General features: G+C 36.9%; 1 pseudogene; it reads left to right on the forward strand.

The window, feature by feature from the left end:
* LOC131649611 (uncharacterized) overlaps positions 1-25,571 on the forward strand; it is a 32,945-nt pseudogene extending 7,374 nt beyond the window's left edge.
* Positions 25,572-26,020: the final 449 nt, after the last annotated feature.

Genomic DNA, 26,020 nt, shown 5'->3' on the forward strand with positions numbered 1-26,020 from the left:
AATGGTTATCCATCGCGTATCAAAAGGCATGAAAATGTGAAACCACAATGGTTATCCTTCATCCGCCAAGGAACGAGGCAGTCACAACCCTCTCAAGAAGTTAAGACAAAGTCAACGTCACACGATTTGTTCAAATCAAAAGAAAAAAAAGGAATAAAAAAGAAGAAAAAAAAGAAAGAAGAAAAAAGCTCGCTAAGTAAAAAACTTGAAAACAAGTGACTTAGGCAAAAGTTAGAGCATCCCGCTGGACGACCAATTCAAAAGAATCAGTCCAGGCAAAAGTTAGGGAAAATAAAAGAAAAGTGAAAAATGAAAAATGAAAAGAAAGGACTACAAAACAAAAGTCCTCAGCAATGAACAAATCTGTGTGAATACAAAAACAAAGACAAAAGGGTGACTGCTATTCCAAAAAAGCTTCATTGGATCCTTAATGGCACAAAATCCTTTTGAGAGATGAATACTCATGTTAAGTTAACTGAACATAGGACTGGAGAACATCACGAAGTTGGGGTGGGCTAAATAAACTTTGAGCCTAAAAATCTTTTTTTTTGAAAACCGTGAACCTGGCCACGATACAACCCTCAAAAGTCCTAATTGAAGCAGGGTTTATTTTGAAAGCATACTTAAAACAAGAAAGCGTTCCTGACTCCTATAGGTTATGCTGAAAACTTGTGTTGGTATCATATGCTTACAAAAATCAATGTCATTCCTCAACCAGTGATTCATTCGCAAGGTTTTGTGACATCCTTTCAATTAAACTTCAAGACTTACATAATTATTGCATTTGAATTATCATTCTCCGATCAAACATTTTTCTGCTTGTAAATACTTGTTTGACATTCAGGAAGCTTACATCTGATCATCAGTAGAAAACTAAAACATTGTCAGGGGCATGTTGTTTTCCCAATATAATGCTTTTACGAGTCTGATTACCCATATGGGGCAAAGATTGAAGACTCTGTTGACCAATCAAATGTGACAAGTACAGTCAATCTGGGGCAGTTACGTCGAGATTCGACAAATCTCTCCAAGAATCTGTTGATCTGGGGCAGATTATTCCAAGTCTTCATGATGCCAAGGATATCTATGAATCCTCTTCAAGCAAGTTCCTCTCATAGACTATGTAGTATGGGGCATGTTGTGAATTAAAAGTTACCTTGATCACCTCTTTAGCTTGAAGTACAAAGGTTGTTGCGATGATCAATCCAGAGTATGTCACTCTCTACTAAGAAGTTTTGAGATAAGCTGTTGACTGTTGGGTTTTCTCTCTCACCTTGTGTTGAGTTTTGAACTAAAATCCCCTGCAGGTTAATTCTTTTGTTATGATGATAACTTCTTATTTCTCCTGCAAGTTCATAATAGTGCTTTTCTCTAAGGAAATTTTCTCTGATCCCCCCATATTAGAGTTTGCAAGGATGTGTTGTTCTATCCCTTTTGGTAGAAATTGATGATATGGTATCCCTCTTAGAGGTTGATAGTTCCCAAAGAGTTTGCTTGGTGTGCATCTCCAATAAGTTTTCCCTCAGTGCGGAGTTCACGTTGTTATTCTTTCAGTGGATTTATGGATATTTGAACTTTGAATTTGAATTTTCCACTTAGTTAGTAGCTTTCTCTTGAGCCTTGTAGCAAGATTTTGTTCCTCCAACGACCTCGGTTTATCTACAATTGAATCCTCAGCCGTGTTCCTAGCATGGATCTTCAGAAGAATGTCTTTTGATATCTCCAACTTTTTGAGATTCACCAAGTGTCTGTTGTATTGTGATGTCTTGTCACTTCCTAGTATTTTTGTGTTTGTTTTGTCAGCATATACATGACATTCATTCATTCATACATGCAACATGCATAAAAAAATTTAAAAGAAAAATATATTCATATCCATTCTTGCATTTCTTAATGTTTTGATCCACTCTGTTTGATGTTTTTATCCCCCAAAGTATATGATCTCTCTCCATTAGAGTGTCTACCTTAAGCAGAAAGTGTTTATCTTTTCTAATTCCCCACAGAGTTTGTTCCTCGTGGAAGAATTTTGCTTCAGTGTTCCTCCTCAGCTCATTTGTCAGGATGGAACTAATCCCCATTTGAGTTTATTCCTCAAGGGGCAAAGCTTTGTTTGACCGTTTCTATCCAGTTTATTCGTGGAGTTGAACTTTGATCTCTTGAAGTACTATGTTGGAACCTCTCTAGGATGAGAAACCTAGATCGAGAAGGCATTTATTTTGCACCTCTTGAGGATTTTGTTTTCCTTAACAATGGAGAATCTGTTTATGATTGATATCAGATATTGAAATACTTATTTTCCATCAGTGTTGGAATTTGTGCTTGAAAGCAAGGGGCAGGTTTTGACTTTGAGCAACTTATGTTATCCCCATCATGTTTTGGTTGACAAAAAGCCTCTTTATTTGAGCAAGTTTGTATGTCTTCACATATCAATCTTATTTTCAAAGCAAGTGATAATCTCTCAGGCTTTATGAACTTCTTGATCCAAGTGGAAGAAGCTCAGCAAATGGCAAGTCCCTTCATCAGAAGTGACAATTTGCATCCTAATGGAAGAAGCTCGGCAAATGGTAAGTCCCTTCATCAGAAGTGACAGTTTGCATCCAATTCCTTTTCTCAAGCCACGTCCTTGATTAAAGAAGAAGTTGATCCCTATTCTTAGCGGCAACTTATTATTCTCAGCAGCTTATCGTCAACTATTGAGGCGGTAATTCATCTTCTTCTACCTTCAACTATTGAGTTGGTAGCTTATCGTCAACTATTGAGGCGGTAATTCCTGCATCTTCAGTAAACGTTGATGTTCAGAAGAAGTTCCCTGCATCTTCTAGTAAAAGTTGATGTTCAGATGAAAATTCCTGTACCTTCAGTAAAAGTCGGTATTCAGATGATGCTATTCCTGCACCTTCAGTAAAAGCTGGTGTTCAGAGAAGCCTTTGTATCTACATCTTCCAGTAAAAGTCGATGTCAAGATCTTTTTCTACCTTCAGTAAAAGCTGGTAGTCCACCTTCAGTGAAGAGTTGGTGTCTTCTCTTCCTACCTTCAGTAAAAGCTGGTAGTCCACCTTCAGTAAAAGTCGGTGTTTTCTTTTGTATCCACATCTTCCAGTAAAAAGTGGATGTTGAGATTCTTTCCTACCTTCAGTAAAAGTCGGTAGTTCACCTTCAGTAAGTTGGTGTATTCTTTCATCTCTAGTGAAAGATGATGCTTTAACCTTTTTGGTGCGGAATGTTTTCCCCATTGAAGTTTCTTTTTCCAACAAAGTCTCGTTCCCCCAGCGGAGTTTGTGTTCTTTGTAACACCCGTATATTTTAATTTTTAATTTAAATGGAAATTTAATTAATAATTAGAATTATTGGTGGTTTGAGGGATATTAATTGGGAAAGGATGGTTATGTTGTTGGGCCATGTGTGATGTTAAGGAATGAGGGGGTGTTATGTTAGTAAAGGCCCTATTCTAATTAAAAGGTTATTTTATAAAATAATAAGGCATGGAGAATAAGAGAAAGGAATGTGAAAAGAGTTTGGAACACGAAGAACGTGAAAGAGGAGCAATGGAGGGAGAGACCAATCAAGAACTCTTGGCTAAGGTAAGGGGGGACTCTTCCGGTTAATTTCTATTATGTGATTATGGGTAATGAGATGGATTAACGTATGATTCGATTCGATTTGGTATATTGGGATTTGATATTGTTAGGAATGTTATGAATTGGGATAATTGATGAATTTGTATAGATTGTTGGTTATTGATGTGTTGTTTTGATGAATAATGATGTGTGATGAGAAATTCGATGATTATATGCTTGTATGCGATGTATGGAATCGTTTTTGGGTGAAAAGGATGTGAAATCGCAGAGTCTGAATGTAGACCCGTAATTCTGCAAAATCGCCAGGCCGCGCCGCGAACCACTGTTTGCGCCGCGAACCGTTGGGCAGAAAACCAGGAAGTTGTGAACACGCTCAGGTCGCGCCGCGTCCATGTGTTGGCGCCGCGAAGGCGTAAGTTTTTCTCGTTTCGCGCCGCGAACCCGGTTGGCGCCGCGTGCTGTAGTGATAATTATTTTCTTTGAAAAATGTAAAAATGTGTAACTTTCAAACCGTAAGTCCGTTTTAGACGCCGTTTTGGACGTTGTTCCTTAAATTGAATGTTCTACCATATAAAATAAATATAAAAACAATAACTTGATTTTATTTTGAAAAGTATCGTTTTCTTCAAATGCGGTTTATTCTTGTTTTGCGTAGTTGATGAGGTGCAATGGTTTGTTGTTTGCATAATTGAATATGTGTAATGAGGGGTGTTGTTATAATGTGATTGCTTCTGCTTGTTATGCAAAATGGATGTTGTTCATGGTAAATATGGTTATCATGTGTTTTGATGAATGATGATGTAAATGCTCTGTTATTGTTGGGTTGATTTGTTGTACTTGGTACACGATTGTGAGGGGTGCTATTGTTGTTGCACTGTGTGGTGAATGTTTTATCTGTTATGATGTCATGGTTGTAACTGATAATTGATATACATATATTGTTGATGTAAAATATGTATTTATTTAAAGTTGAGAAATAGCATAACTGTGTGTGGCTATTGATTATCGTGGTGGTTGATGATTATGACATTGGTTGTTTAATGTTGATGGTGAGCATGTTATGGTTGATACATGCATTTCATAATCATGTTGTGGGCTGTATCCCTTATGGTGGTGGGACAGCGGTAGCTAATTCCCATTGTGTGGAATTGGTGAGAGAAGTAGCCGAATCTTTATGGTGGTGGATCGGTGAGATGGGTTATCCCATGTTTGGTACCACATGCATATAGTTGCATTTGCATTAGGTTGTTGTGTATAATTATAACATGAATGGAAGATTGTCCAATGTTATAATATTTGATGACGGTGTAATTGTTATGGTGTTGTCTTTTGGTAATGTATTCTATTATTGTGTGAACTGATGAATAATAGATGTGAACCTGAATATATGACAAATTGGGTGAATGATATATTATGATGTTTTGTTGCTTATGAATGCATAACATTGATTAATTGAGAATGAGACTCACCCTTACTTTGATGATTTCAGATTGGCGAGTAGCGGCTTTTGGCTCTGGTGAGGATAGCTCATAGGCCAGTTTGTTTAAGTATGGTGTCGGTGTCATGCTCTGATATTGTAACACTGGGGGAACGCTAGTTTAGAGTTGATGATGATACTCTGTTTTGTTGTTATTGGAGTAATTTTGTGAGATATTGCATAGATGATGTTATGCTTATCTGTTGATTATTGTTCCGCTGTATAGAAACATGATTCTGTTAAATGGATGATTTTCCCCTAAGTGAAGCATGACAATTGATTTATGAAAATTTGTTATAATTGAATTGTGGCACCCTTGTTCTCATGTTTTACTCTGAATTGTTTTATTAATTTCCGCGGGGTTTAGAAGGGTGTTACAATAGTGGTATCAGAGCAGGTCGGTCCGTCCGGCCAATTGTCGAGTCAGTTGAGTTGCACGACGGTTGAATACTGTCGACGTTTTTATTCCTTGGTATGCGACATGTGAGTGAATCACTGTCGGTACTTGGTTGTTTGTTGCAGGTGTGGGATTGCAACAAGTGGGGGAGAAGCTTCGCTTCTCGGTTATGTTTCAGTTGAAGAAGATTGATTCAGTAGGCTGTTGTTGGCAACAGTGCGAGCGTTGTTGGAGTTTGTTGTTTCGCGAGTGGAAGGTGACTTAGAATTAAGACTTCACTGGGAATTGAGTTGGAACATCTTGAAGGAAGATGATTAGAGGTAATTGACATTTATTGTAAGAGAAGGAAAATTGGAAAGTTGCAATGTGTCAGCTCTGCTGGTGTGCTGCGAAGTTGTCAGTTGAGTAGCCTTGCGTCTCGGAAGAGGTTCAGTTACGAGTTTGCAAGGAGGATTGTTGTCGTGATGTTGCAGGAAGCGGACTTCGGCGGAGGAATGTGTCGCTTAAGTTATAATGATGTTTGGAATTAAAGAGATATGATAAGGGGCTGTTTGGAATGTGATAGAGTTGAAGAGAATGAGTTTTGGAGAGAGATTTTCGTAAGCAAAACGCAGGAAAATTGCTGAATAGCTGCGGAACTTCGAAAATTCATAACTGGAGTTCTGGACATCCGAATTGAGTTCCGTTTGAAGCGTCGGAAAGCTAACGAGATGAACTTTGTTATAAAAATAGTTGCAGCAGCTGTAACATAATTAATTGTGACAGGATGACGTTGGAAGGAGGCGAAGTTACGGTTACTCTTGTTCTTATAACTAGACTTGTTTATTGGTACTGCACGGGATGTCAGTGTCAGTGTTGAATGGATTGAAGGAATACTTGGAAGGTTTTTGAGAAGTAATTTTAAGAATTGAATTTACCAATTGAGGAGTTTTGGATATATCGTATAGAGTGTCGCTGCATGATGTCAGTGTTGCATTTTTTCGGGCAACGATTGGAAAATTCTTATTTTGAGTTCCGAGTGTCGGATTAATGTGCCGTTTGAACCTACGAGGAGGAGGGATTGTGTTCTAATTTATGGAAGAGTTATAAATACAGTAGAGTGACCCTATGAGGAGAGGTTCTGAAGTCGGTTATGGAAGTGTGAAACTTGTTGAATAAGAATGCCTACTACCGTGATTGTTCGAAACGAAGTTGAGTAAGACATGTTGTTGATGAATAAGTCGATGAGATATTCGGTAATAAATATGATTTGAGTACCGATGGATTTTAGTGAGGATTGAATTAGTAGCAAAGATGGAATAAACTTTAGAACCCTTGGAATCGTATTTGTGATGGCAAGGTAACGATAAGTATAAAAGAAGGATTGTAGGGAATTTCTAACATTGTTGACGTGAGGGAGACTTTGTTGAGATTCCGAGTGGGATGATAATTGGACGTGAAGGATGTAATAGAATTTGGATTAAAACCACGAGTTATGAATGTTGTGCTATTGTGTTGCGTAGGAAGTCTTTAAATATGTCGGTGATAAGGATGAATGAGTTGGATTTAATTGGACAATTTAGAGACTTGAGTTGGTATGTGAAGGTGATCCTAATAGTGTTAGATTGAGTATGCTAGAAGATGACTAGTGGTATTCTTGACGAGATTAGAGAAGGTCAGCAAGATGATGTGAGTTGATCGATAAGTTGGCTTTGAATTACCAAGGTAAAGGCGGTGAATTCAGAATCGACGAAAACGATGTAATGAGGTTAGTGATTGGATTGTGTTCCTGATGTTTTTGAGCTTCGGAAGAATATTCTAGAAGAAAGACACCGTAGTGGATTATTGAACTACGACGATGTTAATGAGTTGGGTGTAAACTCGGAATGGACACTATTATGTAGTAACGACGGTTTATGCTTAAATATGATTTTTAACTATCTATTGACAAATTGAGGACTTGATCACCCTTAATCTCTTGTTGGTAGTAGACGGAAATCATATAAATGAGATGAACTTGTTTTGTTACCTTAATGGTATAAGATGTGATGAATACTAAGCCGTGAGAATAATCACTCACTATGTTGTGTGAACTTATGAAGAAGTGAATATGGAAGAGTGTAACATGGTGGATGATGACTTAAGACGGGTAAATCAGAGTCGCACAGCGAAGGTGTGATGTGGAGTAGTGTTATGAGTACTACTCGTGGGAAGTAAGGAATTAATATGTCGGAAGCCTACATAGAGAATATGTATTGATTTATATGTTGGATTTAGAATCTAGTGGAGGTAATGATGTCGTATCGAAGAATTAGAACTCTTTTGAATAATTTTCGAGATGACGAACATGTTATTATGGTTGTACGTAGTTAACGGGTATGTATTTGGCAAAGTTGAGATGACGAGTTGATACTATATGATGTTATAATAATTTTGTTTCGTGTTAAGGTGATATTGTGGATTCCAGATATAATGAGGAATTATACTCTATGAAGGACGAAGTTGATTTAATTCTTAAAGAAGAGTGAGATTCAGTTTGAGCTATTATGTAAGCAATGGTATATCCAGGCTGATGAGTGTGATTATAACTACTTGTGTGTACTTGTTCCGATGGTTGGAATGTCTTAATAGATGTAGTAACTCAGGAATTGTTGTTGAATGAATATAAGTAATTCTAAGTGGTAAATAATACCATGGATGGTAAAGAATGATTTTTGAAACGAATGAGTAAAGAGAGTTGGAATCGGGTAAAACTCAGAAATCTAATTGGTATAGGTGATTGTGATGAGTAGTCAGAGTAGTGCGGAAAAAGCGGAATGTAACGTGTTGGATAATTACTGGTGTGACTTAAGAGGAGTCAGATAATTGGAATTCAATGGTATAAGAATACGAGTATTGAGTTTCTTGAAGGAAGTGGTTGATGAAAAATGTAAGTATTACATTATCACTTAGATGGAAAAGTGTGTCTAAGGTTGGTATGTTTGGTAGATGGAATGCATTACTGCAGTGTTGATCAGTGTGATCATACTATGGATTGTGTAATTGTATTACTCAGTTGTTGAGCGTATTGTATAGGTTGTACCTCAATGTTTTGTTGTTGTTAACCTTTTTGGAGCTAAAGCGAGTGGTATACTTTTGGATGGTCAAATGCGACGCAAGAACTGGGATTTGAATGTATGAAACATGTTTCCTGTTGGTTATGTCAGATGGATTTTGAGGATTGACCGATGGTAACGTTAATTGGGAGCTGGAGAGTCAGGTGGAGGACTCTTATACGAGCTGGTTACTTGAGGTATGTTTTCGAGGACGAAAACTCTTTTAGTGGGGGAGAGTTGTAACACCCGTATATTTTAATTTTTAATTTAAATGGAAATTTAATTAATAATTAGAATTATTGGTGGTTTGAGGGATATTAATTGGGAAAGGATGGTTATGTTGTTGGGCCATGTGTGATGTTAAGGAATGAGGGGGTGTTATGTTAGTAAAGGCCCTATTCTAATTAAAAGGTTATTTTATAAAATAATAAGGCATGGAGAATAAGAGAAAGGAATGTGAAAAGAGTTTGGAACACGAAGAACGTGAAAGAGGAGCAATGGAGGGAGAGACCAATCAAGAACTCTTGGCTAAGGTAAGGGGGGACTCTTCCGGTTAATTTCTATTATGTGATTATGGGTAATGAGATGGATTAACGTATGATTCGATTCGATTTGGTATATTGGGATTTGATATTGTTAGGAATGTTATGAATTGGGATAATTGATGAATTTGTATAGATTGTTGGTTATTGATGTGTTGTTTTGATGAATAATGATGTGTGATGAGAAATTCGATGATTATATGCTTGTATGCGATGTATGGAATCGTTTTTGGGTGAAAAGGATGTGAAATCGCAGAGTCTGAATGTAGACCCGTAATTCTGCAAAATCGCCAGGCCGCGCCGCGAACCACTGTTTGCGCCGCGAACCGTTGGGCAGAAAACCAGGAAGTTGTGAACACGCTCAGGTCGCGCCGCGTCCATGTGTTGGCGCCGCGAAGGCGTAAGTTTTTCTCGTTTCGCGCCGCGAACCCGGTTGGCGCCGCGTGCTGTAGTGATAATTATTTTCTTTGAAAAATGTAAAAATGTGTAACTTTCAAACCGTAAGTCCGTTTTAGACGCCGTTTTGGACGTTGTTCCTTAAATTGAATGTTCTACCATATAAAATAAATATAACAACAATAACTTGATTTTATTTTGAAAAGTATCGTTTTCTTCAAATGCGGTTTATTCTTGTTTTGCGTAGTTGATGAGGTGCAATGGTTTGTTGTTTGCATAATTGAATATGTGTAATGAGGGGTGTTGTTATAATGTGATTGCTTCTGCTTGTTATGCAAAATGGATGTTGTTCATGGTAAATATGGTTATCATGTGTTTTGATGAATGATGATGTAAATGCTCTGTTATTGTTGGGTTGATTTGTTGTACTTGGTACACGATTGTGAGGGGTGCTATTGTTGTTGCACTGTGTGGTGAATGTTTTATCTGTTATGATGTCATGGTTGTAACTGATAATTGATATACATATATTGTTGATGTAAAATATGTATTTATTTAAAGTTGAGAAATAGCATAACTGTGTGTGGCTATTGATTATCGTGGTGGTTGATGATTATGACATTGGTTGTTTAATGTTGATGGTGAGCATGTTATGGTTGATACATGCATTTCATAATCATGTTGTGGGCTGTATCCCTTATGGTGGTGGGACAGCGGTAGCTAATTCCCATTGTGTGGAATTGGTGAGAGAAGTAGCCGAATCTTTATGGTGGTGGATCGGTGAGATGGGTTATCCCATGTTTGGTACCACATGCATATAGTTGCATTTGCATTAGGTTGTTGTGTATAATTATAACATGAATGGAAGATTGTCCAATGTTATAATATTTGATGACGGTGTAATTGTTATGGTGTTGTCTTTTGGTAATGTATTCTATTATTGTGTGAACTGATGAATAATAGATGTGAACCTGAATATATGACAAATTGGGTGAATGATATATTATGATGTTTTGTTGCTTATGAATGCATAACATTGATTAATTGAGAATGAGACTCACCCTTACTTTGATGATTTCAGATTGGCGAGTAGCGGCTTTTGGCTCTGGTGAGGATAGCTCATAGGCCAGTTTGTTTAAGTATGGTGTCGGTGTCATGCTCTGATATTGTAACACTGGGGGAACGCTAGTTTAGAGTTGATGATGATACTCTGTTTTGTTGTTATTGGAGTAATTTTGTGAGATATTGCATAGATGATGTTATGCTTATCTGTTGATTATTGTTCCGCTGTATAGAAACATGATTCTGTTAAATGGATGATTTTCCCCTAAGTGAAGCATGACAATTGATTTATGAAAATTTGTTATAATTGAATTGTGGCACCCTTGTTCTCATGTTTTACTCTGAATTGTTTTATTAATTTCCGCGGGGTTTAGAAGGGTGTTACATTCTTTCCCCAGCGGTTTCTTGTTTCCCTCTCATGGAAGTCATGTGCATTACATTCATAATCATAAGCATTGCATCTTAGGGCCAAAAATTGTGTATTCTGTATTTAAGTCTCTTCAATCACGTCGAGACGAAGATTTCAATCTTCATATCTCCGGATAGAAGAAACTTAAATAGGGGCATCTGTCATACCCCAATTTTTGACCCTAAGATCCCGCGTCTCAGACTTTGTTTAAATCACATCAAGATCATGTGCGAGGCCCTCTTGCGCTTCTCTCATTTAGAGCTCACCGGCAAGGGAATCACCAGGCACATCTTTGTTCATATTTCTATTCATTTTTAGTTATTATGTTTCACTAACCATTAATCAAAATTCAAAAAAATAGTTTTTATTTTTGTTTCTTTATCAGATAGGGTCTGAGGATCAAGAAGTTCAGGTGATTTTTCTCATCAGGGTTCAGAGGTTTGAATCAAGACTTTATTATTGTGGTGATGATTGTCAAGTGGTTAAGAATCAATTCAAGAGTGTTCAAGTTCAGTCAAATGATATTGAATTTTTGAGCATTTATTTTGTTCAAGAATTTAATTCGAGATGAAGAAATCATGCAAATTGAATTATTTGGAGTTGAAAACCAAGTTCTTAAGGATTAGTGCAAGTTCTCATTTCATAAAAAAATCCAATTCATGATTTGATTCCAAAGTTTCCATTCAAGATGTAAGAGTTTCAATTCTATGATCATTCAACATACAAATTTCGAAGCTTCAAATCCAAGAAAGTCCATTCAAGTTCATAACTCATTCCAAATTACAAGGTGGACGGATTCTCAAAGTTACATCATTATGTTTACATAAGGAAATTCAAAATATTCCAAGTCCACACCATTTTCTTCAATATTTCTCCATGTCCATGCTCATGTCTTCCTTTGAATCTTTCAAGCTCAATAATCTTCAAGATTTCATCCATGCTTTTCTTTCAACTTTTATCAATTCATAAAGGAAAAGAAACAAAGGTGGAGTTAGCAATTTCCCAAATACAAATAAATCAATCCACAAAAAGTTTGACAAAGATTCAAGGCCCAAGAACATGTTCAAACAATATCTCAAGAGTATAAAACAAAAGCTGAAAATTGGAAATAAAGAGGGATTTTCGGATTGGGCTTGATAGCAAGAATTACACTTCATCAAAAATCATTTCCAATTCAAACTCACAACAATTTGAGCCCATTAGTTCATCCACAGAAAAACTCTAATCTGAGCACTATATAAACATTCATTGAGACTGACACAGGGACCTTTTTGGCTCAGAACTTTTCAGACTTACTCAGAGAAAATCATAAGAAACTCACCTGAATTCGTCACCTGACCGGAAACCACCGTCGGAACTCCGACCACCGCGCCGGAGCCGTCTCCTCCGCCCTTGTTTCGTTACTTGACACTGAAAGGTTGAGAATCAGCCTCTGATAACGATTCCATCCTTTGATTGCTAATTTCTGTGATATTTACTTGTGTTTAGAACAAAAATCACAAGCACTTTCTCTTTAGATTTGTGCTTGTGAATTTATTTTCTGATAAAACTAACACTGGATTCAAAGAGAGGAGAAGAAACCGAACGCAAATATGTAAAAAGATTTGAGTTCTGATTTTCTTTACCTCTGGCCACCGCGCCGGAGAAGCTCCGGCCGCCATGAGCTTTATGCGAGCCGCCGTGAGTTCATGTGCTCCGCCTATGTTCTTTGCTTCTTCTTTGATTAACTTTTTTTTGCTGAAAATAATTAGTGTAATTTTGTTGCTTTATGTGAGAAATAATGTGAGGTCATAATGAGAGATAAAGACCATGATCATTATGAGAGAGATATTTGTTTTTTAAAAGTAATAATATTAATGAAAATGGTGACTATATTGTTTTTGTTTCTCACGTGAATATTTTATTAAGAGAGAGGGAGTTTTGATTATCTTACTTTATTAATCCTTAATGGTTGCTCCCTTTTGATTTTCAAAATATCTCTCTTCCTTATCCCATTGTGATGTGCGCCGATTTGCTGATTAAGTGACAAGTGGCCATCGGAGCCACTTGTCTTCACCTGAGAAGATGATCAGAATTGTGATTCTCTATATTGTGCCTACTGTACTTACTATGTACTTCTGATCTGGACCTTCCAATGTCAATACTGTGTTGAAGTTGACTAGATCAGATGGCTGAGATTTACTCTGTTTTATTTTAATTAGTTTTAACTTTAGAAATTCATATTAACTTTGTTTTTAGTCTAAAAATTATGAAAAAATTCACAAAAATATGTCTTATTATTTTACACCTTGTGTTTTTTTATTATTAGTTTATTATGTTATTTTTCTCTTTTTCTTCATCTATCTTTCCTTTTCTTTCTTTGACTTGAATCGATAAAAGAGCCAAATGAGAGGAAGTCGTATGTGGTTGATTTGAATCTGAATTCATCCTTCCTCCATTATTAATCTTTATTTACTAACTTTGATAACATACTTGACAAGTTTCAAGATGGTTATCTTTAACAACTAACGACTAATTTTAATTTCCGCATTTTATTATATTGTCCTTTACATTTACCGCTCTTATACTTATCATATCATCATATTTACTTTCTGCTACTTTTATTTTGTCCATTTGGACGTCATATTTACTCTCTGCTATTTTCCTTTTGTCCACTTGGACCATACTTTACTTTTATGCTAAAACATTAATAAACAAGATGAAACCTAAAAAACGCTTAAGGACCAATGGACTGTGGAATATTATTTGACTGTTATCTTGCTTGTTATTTTGTCTGGTTGGATTGCTGTTGTGATGTGTGTAGGTATCTCCTCGAAAAGTCTTTGAAGGTTAATTCCAAAGCACTAAGATAAGGATTTCGCCCATTTGCAACCGTTACTCTGCCCGATTTCCGTCAGAAACTTATGCGATTATTTGAGGATTTGCAAGCTCATTTGGGTCCCTAAGTGGTAATTCTGGTTTTGTGTGGGTAATCCAAAGGATGGAAATTCTTCCTTGACTCAATGTGTCAAGTGTCGACTTCTTATTGTGGTCAGATCGTTTTCCCTAAACTTTTATTTTCCCGCACTAGGACAGCCTCTTCATCTCCTCCCACTTCTTAAATTTTCAAAGTCTCCTCTCTTTTTCTAAAAAACTTCTTATGTTTGAAATCCCTTTTAAAATCTTCTTTAAAACTATATTTAGCCCTTGTTGGCATTTTCTTTCAAAAGTAAGCACGATTAATCATTGTCATTAGTTGCGATACCCCACGATTTTAATATTGATTGACACGACGAAATCTTTTCCACGTGAGAGAGCTAGTGGCATACTTGTCGATTTTATCCGAGTTGGCGCCCTTCTCTCATTAGTGACGCAAAGAATTCATTCGTTCTCATGTTTAAAATCAATGGCTGAGTATTCGCCCCGACGATGGTAAACGTGCTTATTCCTTTTAAAACGTTTTTCCCTTTTAAAAGCGGAACTACATTAGCTCTGGCTTCTCCATTGCACCGAGGAGGTATGTAGGCACAAGACATAGTCTTGCCGAGCTTATTTTAAAAAAAATCAAACAAACCGTTTCTTTTTGCACACAATATCTTTTAATTAACACAGATTTTCAAAAAGGTTCCTGTGGAGTACCACAGATATGAGGGGTGCTTAAAACCTTCCCCTCGTATAATCAACACCCGTACCTAAGATCTCTTTTTGTTTTAAAAAACAAACTTTGGGTTTTTTCGTTCTTTTCCCATTTCCTTTGGAAACAATAAAGCGCGGTGGCGACTTTCACTGAAATATTGAGTCGAGTCAATTTATGGCTTAGATCTCAGATTTTCCCCGCTACAACAGGGACAGCAAAAATGTGGACAGGTCTATTGTAACTAAGTTAAAGTTGATGTTAGATGAATATAATCCTCATGCCAAAGCTTTTAGAATGGCAAGGGACATGATGAAACAAACAGGTTTTCAAGATCTTAAACTGAAACTAATTTCGGAAAGATCTTCCGACGGTCGTGTCTATAACCATCCAACTGTGTCGGAAGTTGCTGCTCTTATCGTTGGTGACGTGGACACCGCATCTAAGAGAGACATCATTGTTCAACATCGTGATGGTCATCTCCAACGGATAGATGAGTTTCATTCAGCTTATTTATCCTATCAATATCCGATGATATTTCCATACGGAGAAGATGGATACAGAGATAATATACTACATAAGTTTAAACATGAAAAGCAGGTTACCAAGCAAAATCGTCAAACTATCAAAGATTGGCTATGTTTCCGATTGCAAGAACGCAAAAATGAGGCGAGGACACTTCTGCACTCAAGGAGACTATTTCAACAGTTTTTAGTGGATGGATATACAATGATGGAATCAGAACGACTTAACTGGTTGAGAAAAAATCAATCCAAGCTAAGAGTTGGGAAATATACAAGAATTAATGAACAATGTGAAAGCAGTCAGCAGCAAGCGCATTCTAAAACTGGCAGAAGAGTTGTCTTACCATCCTCATTTGTAGGTAGCAAGAGATATATGGATCAATTGTATTTTGATGGAATGGCTATTTCCAGTGCAATTGGTTTCCCTGATTTATTTATAACATTTACCTGCAATCCTAAATGGCCTGAGATTACACGTCACCTATCCAAAAGGAATTTAAACCCAGCAGATCGTCCGGACATAGTTTCAAAGGTCTTCAAAATGAAGTTTGACGAACTGATGGTTGACATAACAAAGCGATATGTTCTTGGAAAAGTGCTGGCATGTAAGATTTGCAGTTATTATATTTGTTTTAAATCCATTTCATAAGTATTATTTATGGACTCATATTAAATTATTACCTTTGTTTGCAGACATCTACACTATAGAATTCCAAAAAAGAGGATTGCCACATGCTCATATTCTCATTTTTTTACATCCACAAAGCAAGTACCCTACCCCACCTGATATTGACAAAATAATTTCAACTGAGATACCGGATCCCCAACTGCATCCTAGGCTGTATCAGTTAGTTAAGACACAGATGATGCATGGTCCATGTGGTCTTGCTCGACCGAAATGTCCCTGCATGAAAAATGGTAGATGTTCAAAGTTTTTCCCTAAAAAGTTCAATGAAACTACCATTGTTGATCATGATGGTTACCTGTTGAAAGTATTTGTGGGTAAATATTTTCTGTAATATATCGTATCCACAGGGATTGGTTAATATCACTGCCGTTCTATAGTTGTTTATTTTGAGTTAAGAAATTTGGTTTGGTTTGTTTTATACTAATAATAATATCAAAAGCAAATAATAAAATAAAAGCGAGTAAAGGACTTTGTGTTAACAAATAAAGAAAGATGTTGAGTCTTTAGGGTTCATCAACCTAATCCTATACAATTATCAATTAATTCACAATAGAACAATCCTTTGAATCATTATCTTCACTTATCCTCAAATAAGATTCCATGTCTGCAAATCAAATTAGATAACTTTTACCGGTATGAGATTCGATCTCTCCAAATCACAATAATGATAATAGTAATTAAGAACGATAATTATGAAAACCCAATTACAATTCCATCTCTGCAAATTGCAATTGAATCAATATAGTAACCTAGGGCAAAAGTTAAATCCTTTCTTTCGATCAAAGATTCAACAATGATGTAAATTAAAAGCAAGGTTTCTTATTGATAATAAATTCAAACAATTGTTCACAGGGATTAATCAATGGTAATGTATATTCATAGGTTAACTACTACCTTAGACTCAACAAGAGGGATTTAGCTCTCCATAGACATGAAGAACATACAAGAATCAATGGAGGAATTCATCTTCATCAATAGAATGCCTTCAATTGGTAAAGAATCCACCTTCTATTGTTATTCTCAGCTTCAGAATCAGATAGCTCTCCTAATTTCGCTCCCACCAAAGTATCTCTGACCACTTGGAAACTAGGGCTTTAAAACAGAACTTTTGGGCTTTTAACGCCGAGGCCGCGGCGCGGCAACGGGCTGGCGCGGCGCGCCCCTCAAACAGAAGTATTTTCGCGGCGCGCCTAGGAACTCTCGCGGCGCGCCCTTTGTACTTTCCATCTTTTTCTTCAGCCTTTGAGACTTCCAGCTTTCTTTCCTCCTCATGTTCTTCTTAAGTTCTTATTCAGCTCAAAACCTGCAACAATAACACCCACAAGTGATTCGATTTGCTTTACGCACGAACTAAACTTATTCAGTTCAATTCTTAATAAAAACCTATGGATTCATCACATTTTTGCATTGGTTTAGAGAAGAAATCACTTGTATTAACACATGAATTTACCATTAATTTACTCCTAACAAACTCTCCCCAACTTAGAGTTTTGTTTGTCCCTAAACAAAATTACTTACCTCCAGCAAAGTTTACCGACAATTAAGCAACAAGTTTTTCAAAAAGTTTTATTAAGTGGTTCAATCCAGTAACTAAGTCAAATACTCCTCTTCCACCTGCAAACTCAGAACATACACATGAAACAAACTTTGAAAGCAAATCACCTCCAGAAGTTCAAAACACTACACAATTGTAATTGAATCAGCACTAATCATTCTCATCAAAAAGTATGATGAATAAAAGAGGGGTTAAACACTCATCCAAACAATTAAATCAACAAAGATCCATATCATACGTTCACCAAATTGCTCGCATCAAGTCTTGTGGAATCTGAGAATCAGAAGGTCTTTCTATGGTTGTAATGTGGTTTAGATTCAAAGAAAAGAAGATAATCAAGGGTTGTTCCTAATATAGGGAAGCATCCAATTCATAACTTATTTCTTTTTCTCTAAAACTCCACATCTTTTTTTTTTCATTCATTCGTAGCTTGATTCTTCTTTTTCACTTTTTTTTCAACAACCGTTATATTCAAACGTTGTTCTTTTTCCTTCAATTTTCTTTTTTTTTTTTCAAGCTACGACTTCTTTAATCTTTCACCAATTACCATAAGTACTTACTCTTCTTTTGAATGTGACTCTCCCCAACTTGGAGATCAACCTGTATTCAGATTATATGAATGCTCCCCTACTTTCTAAAAAGGTCAAAGAGAAAACACATCACCAAATTTTATGGTTGATGGTCCAGAACAAAACTTTTTATTGAGATCAAAACTCACCAGATATTTTCCTTGGTGTATATTATAATGCTTACCTTGACCTCAGGCTCAAAGAATGGTTAGCAAAGGATCACACTCTCACAGAAGAAGATAATTTTTACGGTGGAGTCGGCTCAAAGAACTCTCAAATTCAAACAATTGCCTAAATCACTTTCACAGATTTCCACAGACGATGCAACAACCGGTTTAGCATGATACGAACACGTCAAAAATAATTGATGGTCTTCCTGCATATAGTAAATAATGGAAAGCTTTCCTCACAATGGTTAAGGCTAAGCTGATCCAATAAACAATGTACCATAAAGAACTTCTGACAGTATTTACTAACACCTTAAGTTTCATTGCACACATTAAGAGTTTGAGTTCAAAAATTCATACCTGCTTTGTTACTTATTGAAAAAGAAAGTGAAACTGAAAAATTTTTGAACATTCACTTCCTACCACTTTTCATACATGTTGCTTCCTTGTTGATACTTCGCTTGAGATTCTCGCTTTGTTATGGGACTACCTACTCTAACTGGGAGTACATAACAGACATAAAAACATAAAATTGAACATAAAAAATGCAAAGAGTAAATCCACCCCCAAACTTAAACTAAACATTGACCTCAATGTTTCGTAACAAGCCCGAGAGGGTTGACTCACAGAGGGTATTACAATATTACTTGCCTCTTCCTAGCTTTCACCAGAAAGGTTCCCTTATTATTTCCTGAAATAAAAATAGACAAAAATAAAACATTAGAAGTGTGGGTTACCTCCCACAAAGTGTTTCGTTTAACGTCGCATGGCTCGACGGTCCATTACCCCTTGTTTTATGGAGGGTATTTCCTTTTCCAACACTCGCTACTTTGTACTTCCATATCCACAAACTCATGAAGATAAAAAGCATGGATAGCTTTTCTCTTCACTTTATCTTCCCCATTCTTATCACTCTCCTTAGCCCTCTTAGGACTTTTGACATCATCATAATTTGGTTTCATTGGAGAAGATATGTTAGAGACTTTTTCTTGGAGGTTTTTGAGATTTTTGTTTTCTTGTGCACCTTCCGGTATACCAGTTGAATTTTTCTCATTTACCCCTGACCTGTGTTTCTTGACTCCTAGCATCTTCAAGGTTACTTCTTCATCAAATGATTTTAGCGTTAGCGTCCCCTTTTCAATGTCAAGATTACAGCGTCCTGTCGACAAAAAGGGTCTCCCAAGAAGGATCGGAGTTTCTTCATCTTCCGGAATGTCCATGATGTGGAAGTCAACAGGGAAAACAAACTTATCAACTTCTACTAGTACATCTTCCGCTACTCCATAAGATTTCTTAATAGTGTGATCGGCGAACCGTAATTGCGACTTACTTTCACTAATCTTGTCTAATTCAAGCCTTTTGAAAATGGATAACGGCATTAGACTCACACTAGAGCCAGAATCGAGAAGTACCTTTTTAAATGATATATTCTTGATAGTGCATGGTATCGCCACCGCCCCAGGGTCTCTTCTCTTAATTGGGATTTTTCTTGCTGCAGCGACTATACTACATTTTTCGATTGCCATTTTTGGTTCTCCCTCTAGTGATCTTTTTTTCGCCGATACCTCCTTCATAAATTTCTTATACACAGGTACGTGTTCCAGTGCTTCAAAGAAAGGTAAATTCACTTCTAACTTTTTGAACAAGGACGTAAATTTCCGAACGTCTTTCTCTTTTGAATCCTTCTTTTTTACTCGCAAAGGGAGGGGTGGTTTAATCACCTGTTCAACATCTTTCTTATTTTTTTCTTCAACTGGTTTCATTGGTAGTATTACAACTTCTGGCTCTTTTAGGTCCTCTCTTATTTCCAGCTCTACCTCCATCGCCATAGGGTCACCTATCTCTTCTTTCTCTTTTTCCGATTCTGAACCCCTTTGACTCCTTGTTGTAACAGCATTAATTTTCTCCTGGTCTTGCGGTTTTTTCCGGTTGAGTTTGGTAAGGCTCCTTCTGCATGTAGAGTAAGTTGATGTGTTATTTGCCCCACTTGAGTTTGCAGGTTTTTAATTGCCGCTTCCTGGTTCTTCTGATTTATTACTGATGTTTGAATGAACTGATTCACTGTCTCCTCCAACTTGGATTGTCCTCCTTGCTGTTGTTGTGGTGGTTGGGTGTATGGTTGGAATGCTTGTTGTTGATACCCTTGATTCGGTGGTCTTTGTTGGTACCCTTGGTTGTTGTATCTTGGTGGATAACCTTGTTGGTATGGCTGATTCTGATATTGATTCTGCCTTTGTCCTTGGTTATTATTCATGTAATTCACTTCTTCTTCTTGCACTGGTGGACAGAATCCTGTTTGATGATCTCCCTTGCACAATTCGCACCTAGCAACTTGATATGAATTAGATACCCCGTTCAGCTCCTTGATTTGTTGTGGTAGTTTAGACATTTGTTGTGTCAAAAGTTCCACTTGTGAAGTTAGCAATTTGTTCTGAGCAAGTAGAGCATCACTGTTGTTCAACTCTAACATTCCGGGTTTCTTATCTCTTACCGTTCGATCATGATTGCCTTGACGATCATTTAGAGCCATTCGCTCTATTATCTGAGTAGCTTCTTCAGGTGTTTTGGACATGAGAGAACCACCAGCTGTGGCGTCCAAAAGTGTCTTGTTTGTAGCTGTGAGACCGTTACGGAACATATGGATTTGGTCAACGTCTGAAAAACCGTGTCCTTTGCACTTTCTCAACATAGCTTTATACCTTTCCCATGCTTCATTCAAAGATTCATTACTACCTTGAGAAAATACTGCTATTGCTGTTTTTGCTTCGAAGAATCGGTTTTGAGAGTAAAACCTTTCCAGAAATTTTTCTTCCAATGTGTTCCAATTTGTAATCACTACCTCGGGTTGATCCAGATACCAATCCTTTGCCTTAGATAGCAAAGAGTGTGGGAACAACCTCTTAAATAATGCTTCCTCATCAGCTTGAGCGACACCCGTAGTACCCGCTAACTCATAGAATCGAGTAAGATGCGTGTACGGGTCTTCATGGTCCAATCCGGCGAAAGGACTTGCACAAATCAATTGTATGATACCGGTCTTCAGTTCTGTCGGTCGCCCGTTGGCGGCAGTTCTCGCGAACTGAGGATTGAGTCTTGGACTATTAGCACATGGACCATTAGCAGCCATGTTGCCAACAGTAGGTTGTATAAAAACTTCCGGTTCTTCCTCCGTGAATAGTTCGTGAAAGAAGAATCCTTCTTGCGACTCGTCAATGGTTTCAAGTTGTTGTGACGATGTCGCGGTTGCGTTGTCTCTTGCTTTTGCTATGTTCGCTCTTTTTCGTGCTTTGCTATTTAACCTCTTAGCCGTCCTTTCGATCTCGGGATCAAAAAGAAGTTGATCGCTAGAAACTTTGCTGCGCATACACAATCTTCTGCAAAACTAGCAAACACGTGAAACAACCAAATAGAGAAAATAAAAATTAAAACTCAAAATAAGAACTATTGCAATGCATGCAATATTGACACCAATCCCCGGCAACGGCGCCAATTTGTTGAAAGTATTTGTGGGTAAATATTTTCTGTAATATATCGTATCCACAGGGATTGGTTAATATCACTGTCGTTCTATAGTTGTTTATTTTGAGTTAAGAAATTTGGTTTGGTTTGTTTTATACTAATAATAATATCAAAAGCAAATAATAAAATAAAAGCGAGTAAAGGACTTTGTGTTAACAAATAAAGAAAGATGTTGAGTCTTTAGGGTTCATCAACCTAATCCTATACAATTATCAATTAATTCACAATAGAACAATCCTTTGAATCATTATCTTCACTTATCCTCAAATAAGATTCCATGTCTGCAAATCAAATTAGATAACTTTTACCGGTATGAGATTCGATCTCTCCAAATCACAATAACGATAATAGTAATTAAGAACGATAATTATGAAAACCCAATTACAATTCCATCTCTGCAAATTGCAATTGAATCAATATAGTAACCTAGGGCAAAAGTTAAATCCTTTCTTTCGATCAAAGATTCAACAATGATGTAAATTAAAAGCAAGGTTTCTTATTGATAATAAATTCAAACAATTGTTCACAGGGATTAATCAATGGTAATGTATATTCATAGGTTAACTACTACCTTAGACTCAACAAGAGGGATTTAGCTCTCCATAGACATGAAGAACATACAAGAATCAATGGAGGAATTCATCTTCATCAATAGAATGCCTTCAATTGGTAAAGAATCCACCTTCTATTGTTATTCTCAGCTTCAGAATCAGATAGCTCTCCTAATTTCGCTCCCACCAAAGTATCTCTGACCACTTGGAAACTAGGGCTTTAAAACAGAACTTTTGGGCTTTTAACGCCGAGGCCGCGGCGCGGCAACGGGCTGGCGCGGCGCGCCCCTCAAACAGAAGTATTTTCGCGGCGCGCCTAGGAACTCTCGCGGCGCGCCCTTTGTACTTTCCATCTTTTTCTTCAGCCTTTGAGACTTCCAGCTTTCTTTCCTCCTCATGTTCTTCTTAAGTTCTTATTCAGCTCAAAACCTGCAACAATAACACCCACAAGTGATTCGATTTGCTTTACGCACGAACTAAACTTATTCAGTTCAATTCTTAATAAAAACCTATGGATTCATCACATTTTTGCATTGGTTTAGAGAAGAAATCACTTGTATTAACACATGAATTTACCATTAATTTACTCCTAACATTACCCGGTTTACAAGAGAAGTTCACAAACTTTTACCGTTACTAAAAACGGTATTACCTTGGACAACAGATCTGTGGTTCCCTATAATACCAGGTTACTTCTTAAATATGATGCTCACATCAACATGGAGTGGTGTAACCAAAGCACCTCAATCAAATACATCTTCAAATACATTCATAAGGGTTACGACCGAATCACTGCATCTGTTTCGCGATCAAGAGCATCATGCAGTAGTGCTGATAAGGTAATTGATGAGATTAAAGAATACCTTGATTGTAGATACGTATCACCAGCTGAGGCATGTTGGCGGCTATTTTCTTACAAGATTCATGGAAGGAAACCGGCTGTTGAACGTATGTTCTATCATCTTATCGGTGAGAAGCCATTGTACTATACTGATTTTGAAAGGATGGAAAATGTTTTAGAAAAAGCAAGTATAACTGAATCTATGTTTACTTTGTGGTTACTCGCAAATGATCGGTATGAGGAAGCACAACAATTGACATATGGGCAGTTTGTTTCTAAGTTTGTATATGTCAAGAAAACGCGCTCATGGAAACCAAGGAAAAAAGGTTTTACAATTGGAAGGCTCATTTGGGTTCCACCAACAACCGGGGAACTCTATTATCTAAGGATGATGCTAACAGTGGTGAAAGGACCAAAAACTTATGAAGATATTCGTAAGGTCGGAGACAGACAATACGACTCATTTAGGAACGCATGCTTCGCAATGGGTTTCCTGGAAGATGATAGAGAATATATAGGTGCTATTAAAGAGGCCAGCCACTGGGGATCCGGACATTTCTTGCGCAAATTATTTGTTGTTATGCTACTTTCTGGGACTGTCAACAGACCTGCAAATGTATGGAAGAAAACATGGATTCTGCTTTCAGATGGTATCTTGCACTCCCAAAGGACTTTGGCAAATAACAAAGGTAGATCAAAATTTATATATTCATACTATTTTCAATACAATTTGAATGCAGAAAGTTAATCAATTTTTATCGTATACAGCTTTGGTGCTAACTGAGGAACAAACAAAGATGTTGACGTTAATTGAAATCGAAATCTTGCTGCAAGCAAATCGCAGGAGTCTTAAAGATTTCAAGCCTATACCATATCCAGATGATTATGTGCTGCAACAACTGGGAAACCGATTGATCTATGAAGAGAGAAATTATGACATCGATCTTATGAGATCACAATACCATGATCTTTTCACTGCTCTGACAGGTAACTTACTTTATCAGTCAATAATAAATTATATAGTGAAATAACGATACACCAATTGCGTCCTAATTCAATTTCATATTCTTCAAGATGAACAAAGGGCAATATTTGACAAGATAATGTTGGCTGTTAACAATCAAAAAGAGGGGGTATTTTTCTTACATGGATACGGAGGCACTGGAAAAACTTACATATGGAAGACACTCGCAATTGCTCTGCGGTGTAAACATCGAATTGTTTTAACAGTAGCTTCGAGTTGAATAGCATCATTATTATTACCTGGAGGCAGAACTGGTCATTCTAAATTCAAATTGCCTGTGCCCACATTGGAAAACTCTACCTGCAATATTGAATATAATGATGAATACAGACAGTTACTTCGAGAAACTGATTTGATCATTTGGGATGAGGCCCCTATGGCAAGCAAATACTGTTTTGAAGCACTTGACAAGACATTAAAGGATGTTATGAGTACTGATAGCAACTCTGAGGTTATTTTTGGTGGAAAGGTAGTAGTATTTGGTGGAGATTTTAGACAAATCTTGCCTGTTATTCCTAGGGGTAGTAGATCCGATATTGTTCACGCTACTATAAATGCGTCTTATATATGGCACTCATGTCAGGTTTTGACTTTAACCAAAAATATGCGTTTGAAGGGTGGTCAGACTGATGAAGAAACAAAAGAAATTGATCAGTTTTCAAAATGGCTATTGAAATTGGGTGAAGGGCGACTTTGTGAGCCTAACGATGGTCATGCTGAAATTGACATTCCACGTGATATGTTAATAGAACAGTTTGATGATCCTATTGTTGCAATTGTTGACAGTACCTACCCTGCTTTTTTGGATAACTTTAGATCTTTCGATTACTTGAAAAGTCGGGCTATATTAGCATCAACAATTGAAGTTGTTGAACAAATTAATAATCATGTTCTAAACATGATGCCAGGTATTATTTTAACCCTTAAATACTTCATTTTTACTTTTCAAGTGACTGTAATAATATATATATATATATATATATATATATGTTCTAATTTATCTATAGGGGAATCCAAAGATTATTACAGTTCTAATTCTGTTGATCCTTCAGAAATTCATGATAACAGCATTATGGGAGTTCTGACACCTGAGTTTTTGAGTTCCCTACGAACATCGGGATTGCCCAGTCATATCATAACATTAAAGGTTGGAACCCCGATAATGCTTATGAGAAATATTGATCAATCAGAGGGTTTGTGTAATGGGACTAGATTGATAGTGACGAAAATGGCAAACCATGTTTTAGAAGCAGAAATTATGGGTGGTAAAGGCCATGGAAAACTTACTTATATACCAAGGATGGATATGTCTCCATCGCAGTCACCTTGGCCTTTCAAATTGAATAGAAGACAATTCCCAATCATTGTTTCCTATGCAATGACCATCAACAAATCACAAGGTCAATCTCTAGATTGGGTGGGACTTTATATACCAAAAGATCTTTTTAGTCATGGCCAACTTTATGTGGCCATTTCCAGGGTAACAACCAAAAAAGGGATCAAAATTTTGGTACATGATGATGATAAGAAACCAAAGTCTACAACAACAAATGTTGTCTACAAAGAAGTCTTTGCAAACATTTAATTGGTAAATACATCTATTAGCTCTCTGATGTTCTCTGCACTATTTAATTCAATATAATTGGTTGCTTCATATCTAAAATTTATAATTCTTCTTCTGCATTCTGTTTCAGGCTTTGAATGTTACAGTTCTAATTCTGTTGATCCTTCAGAAATTCATGATAACAGCATTATGGGAGTTCTGACACCTGAGTTTTTGAGTTCCCTACGAACATCGGGATTGCCCAGTCATATCATAACATTAAAGGTTGGAACCCCGATAATGCTTATGAGAAATATTGATCAATCAGAGGGTTTGTGTAATGGGACTAGATTGATAGTGACGAAAATGGCAAACCATGTTTTAGAAGCAGAAATTATGGGTGGTAAAGGCCATGGAAAACTTACTTATATACCAAGGATGGATATGTCTCCATCGCAGTCACCTTGGCCTTTCAAATTGAATAGAAGACA

This window comes from Vicia villosa, linkage group LG2 (genome assembly GCF_029867415.1).
Source record: "Vicia villosa cultivar HV-30 ecotype Madison, WI linkage group LG2, Vvil1.0, whole genome shotgun sequence".
NCBI lineage: Eukaryota > Viridiplantae > Streptophyta > Magnoliopsida > Fabales > Fabaceae > Vicia > Vicia villosa.